This window comes from Carlito syrichta, unplaced genomic scaffold (assembly GCF_000164805.1).
Source record: "Carlito syrichta isolate Samal-C Ts95f unplaced genomic scaffold, Tarsius_syrichta-2.0.1 Scaffold286953, whole genome shotgun sequence".
Lineage (NCBI taxonomy): Eukaryota > Metazoa > Chordata > Mammalia > Primates > Tarsiidae > Carlito > Carlito syrichta.
The window spans coordinates 13,130-17,354 of NW_007231049.1; the positions used below are offsets into that span (position 1 = coordinate 13,130).

General features: G+C 45.9%; 1 pseudogene across 1 annotated transcript in view; it reads right to left on the bottom strand.

Moving 5' to 3' along the window:
- Positions 1-1,697: 1,697 nt before the first annotated feature.
- LOC103254589 overlaps positions 1,698-4,225 on the bottom strand; it is an 8,612-nt pseudogene continuing 6,084 nt past the window's right edge. Inside the window, exons 2-3 of the transcript XR_002481631.1 lie at positions 3,033-3,131; positions 1,698-2,419 (exon numbers count right to left, since the gene is read on the bottom strand). The product of XR_002481631.1 is annotated as a nuclease-sensitive element-binding protein 1 pseudogene (transcript). The remainder of the gene's footprint in view (positions 2,420-3,032; positions 3,132-4,225) is intronic.

Below are 4,225 nucleotides of genomic sequence, written 5' to 3' on the forward strand. Positions count from 1 at the left end.
GTGCCCTCAGCCTCAGACAACACCCACATGTGTGACTTTGGCCTCAACCAACATGCATGCCTGCTCTCTTTGTCATAGACTACACTTTTGCACGAAAAGTGCTGACAGTCATGTGCATGCCCACAGCCTCTGCTTACACCCATGTGCACACCCTCAACCACAGCCAACACCTGCACATGAGCCCTCAGCCTTTGCCAACACTTGCAAGTGCCTTCAACCTTGGATGACACTTTTGCTTTGTGTCCACTGACGACACTTGCAGGAGCGCCCTTGACCTCTGATGGCACTCGTGCATGTGCACTCGGCCTTGGCTGATACTCGCACGTGTGCCCTTGGTTTCAGCTGACACTTGCACTTGTACTCTTGGCCTCCTTCAAAACCCTTGAGTACACCCTCATATTCAGCTGACACTCACACGTGTGCCCTCAGTCTCCACTGACACCATGCATGCACCCTTGAACTCTGCCAACAACTGCGTGTGAGCCCTCAGCCTCTGCTGACACCTGTGTGTGCACCTTCGATCTCAGACAACGCCTTTGCTTTGTGCCTTCAGCCTTGGAGAACACCTGTGTGAATGCCCTTGGTCTCTGACAACACTAGCGTGCATGCCCTTGGCCTCAGCTTACACCTGCATGTGCACTCAGCCTTGGCTGACACCTGCAAGTGTGCCCTCAGTCTCCTCAACACGTGTGCATGACCTCAGATTTGGCTGACATTCCCACGTGCACCGTCGGCCACTGCTGACACCCATGTGCACGCACTCGGCTTTGACCAACACTTGCACATGCACCCTCGGCCTCCTTCGACACCTGTGCATGCATCCTTGGTCTCAGTTGACACTCATGTGCACACCCACTGTCTTGACCAACACTCATGCACATGCCCTCAGCCTCCACTGACACCCATGCATAAACCTTCGGTCTCGGCCAACCCCCACACAAGGCCTCAGCTTTTGCTGACACTCATGTACATGACTTCAGCCTCAGATGACACTTGCTTTTTGTGCCCTCAGCCTCAGATGACACCTGTGCAGGTGCCCTTGGCCTCCGATGACACTTGTGTGCATGCCCTCAGCCTCAGGCAACACTCATGTGTGCACCCTTGGTTTCAGCCAACACTCATGCATGCGCCAGCATGTGTGCATTCAGCCTTAGCTGACACCCGCGCACACACCCTCAGCCTCCTTCAAAACCCATTTGCGCACCCTCAGCTACTTCCGACTTTTGCACTCATGTCCTTGGCCTCAACCAACACCCATGCCTTTGGCCTTGGCTGACACTCACACACGCACCCTCAGCTTCTGCTGACACCCATGCATGCACTCTTGTCCTAGGCTGAAATCCTCGCATGAGCCCTCACATCTGCTAACACTCATGCCTGTGTCTTCAGCCTTGGTCGACACTCTTTTATGTGCCCTTGGCCACAGTCAACACTTGTGTGTGTGCCTTCAGCCATGGTTGACACATGAGCAAACACCTTCTGACACAAGTGTGCACTCACATTCACACCTGCCCTTAGCCTCTACCAGCACTCACATGTGCCTTTTGGGCTTTGGATGACACCCACGTGTGCCCTTCATTCCCTCACCACCTCTTGCATGAGTGCCTTCAGTCTCAGCTGAAAACCACGTACATACACTTGGCCTCTGCCAACACCCACATGTATGGCCAAGACCTCTATGGACACTCGAAAAAAAACATGTTTGTTATTACCAAAAAGAGATGTCTTTAGGTAAAAATAATAAAAATCCCATGCTGCATAGATAATGCAGATAGTTCTAGTTATCTGGTCAACGGGCAAAAAACAAGCAGTTAAGGTCTTCAGCTCCAATCTTTTGTTCGTTTCTTATTGCTGGAATTTCATATTCATTTCTTCTTGTTGGATGACTAAACCGGATGATGGTCGAGATGGTAAGCCAGCATTTACTCAGCCCCACCCTGCTCAGCCTCGGGAGCAGACGAATTCTCAGCTGGTGGATCGGCTGCTTTCATCTCTTTGCCATCTTGGGGTTTAGGGTTTTCTGGGAGTCTGCATCAGTAATTGAAGTTGCGGCAGTACCGAAGTTGAGGTGGCTGCTGACCTTGGGTATCATCTCCTTGATTTTCTTATCCTCTTCACTGCCATCCTCTCTAGGCTGTCTTTGGTGAGGAGGGCCCCTACGGAATCATGGTCTGTAACCCTGATACATATTCTGCCTCACTGGTCTACCTTGTTCTCTGGCACCCTGGTTGTCAGCACCCTTCATCACTTCTCCTTGCACAGGAGGGTTGGAATACTGTGGTCAACACCCATAGAGCCTCCGCATGTAGTAAGGTGGGAACAATCGCCTGCAGTAGGGCCTGTGTTGTTGGGCCTGGCCTTCAGGAGCACTCTCCAATCCCTCATTCTTTTCCCCACTCTCACTATTCTGGTAATTCTGCTTGTAAATAAGGCATTTGTCTACATGTCAGCTCACTTAATCCTCATAACAATCCAATGAACCCCATTTTACCAATGGGGAAGTTGATGCCTAGGCAAGTCACACAGTTGGTAAGAAACAAAACTGGGAATCTAACTGGCAGTCTGGCTCAAGAGTGAACACCAGGCGAGCCGTGCTCCTCCCAACACTGAGGCACGGCCAGGACAGGCTGTATACAGAACCTGCCAGAGAGAAAGGGAAACCATGGCTTGGAGATAATCACCAAGCCTGGGGTAGGTTCAAAGAGCAGGACAAACGTGGAGCCTGTGTAGACCTTGCTTCCCCAACTAGATGTGAGGGACCTTGAGAAGGTGATGGGAGCCCCATAGTCTGCTGAGCCCTGAGAAGATGATGGGAACCCAGGTCCTGCTGCAGCAGTGAAGAGGTGGAGGTCCCTGAGAGAAGCCTCCACTTACTGGACCTCCAACTGAGGCAACTGGACACCTGGAGGAACAAACAATGGGGGTTCCATGTGCCGAGAGCTCTCTTGGCGTCTCTGGCCTCTCTGAGCCTCTGCTCCCCCAGGGCCCTGACACACTTGGTTCCCTGGCCTTGTCTTTTCCTCCCTACCCACCATGTCTGGCTCCATGCCCTCCTTCTGCTCCTTCTGCTCCATCACTGGAGCTTCACTTTCCTGGGTGTGGCTCTCAGTCCCAGGTGAAGTCAGCTTCTCCTGGAGTCAATTATCAGGATGTAGCTATTTCATGTCATGTCATGTCATCTCATCTCATCTCATCATTTCATTTTATTTCATGATTTCATTTCATGATTTCATCTCATCATTTCATCTAATTTCATCTCATTTCGTTTCATTTCATGTCATTCCATTCCATTTCATTTCATAATTTCATTTCATTTCATTTCATCTCATTTCATTTCATCATTTCATTTTATTTTATTTCATTTCTTCATTTCATTACATTTCTTCATTTCATTTCATCATTTCATCTCATCTCATCTCATCATCTCATCTCATCTCATTTCATTTCATCATTTCATTTCATTTCATCTCATTTCATCATCTCATCTCATTTCATCATTTCATCACATTTCATCTCATTCAGCATTCATCTTATTTCATTTCTTCATTTCATCATTTCATTTCATCTCATCTCATCATTTCATCTCATTTCATCATTTCATTTCATGATTTTCTTTTGATTTTTTCATTTCACTTCATTTAATCATTTCATTTCATCATTTCATTTTATCTCATTTCATCATTTCATCTCATTTCATCTCTATCATCATTTCATCTCATTTCATTTTATTTCTTCATTTCATCATTTCATTTCATCTCATCTCATTTCATTTCATTTCATCATTTCATCTCATCTCATCTCCTCATTTCATCTCATCTCATCTCACCTTGTTTCATCATTTCATCTCATCTTATCTCATCTCATCATTTCATTTTATCATTTCATTTTATTTCATCATTTCATTTCATTTCTTCATTTCATCATTTCATCTCATCTCATCTCATTTCATCTCATCTCACCTCGTTTCATCATTTCATCTCATTTTATCTCACCTCATCATTTCATCTCATTTCATTTCATCATTTCATTTCATCATTTCATTTCATTTCTTCATTTCATTTCTTCATTTCATTTCTTCATTTCATTTCATTTCATCATTTCATCTCATCTCATCATCTAATCTCATCTCATTTCATTTCATCATTTCATTTCATCTCATCTCATCTCTTTCATCATTTCATCTCATCTCATTCATTTCATCTCATTTCATTTCTTCATTTCATTT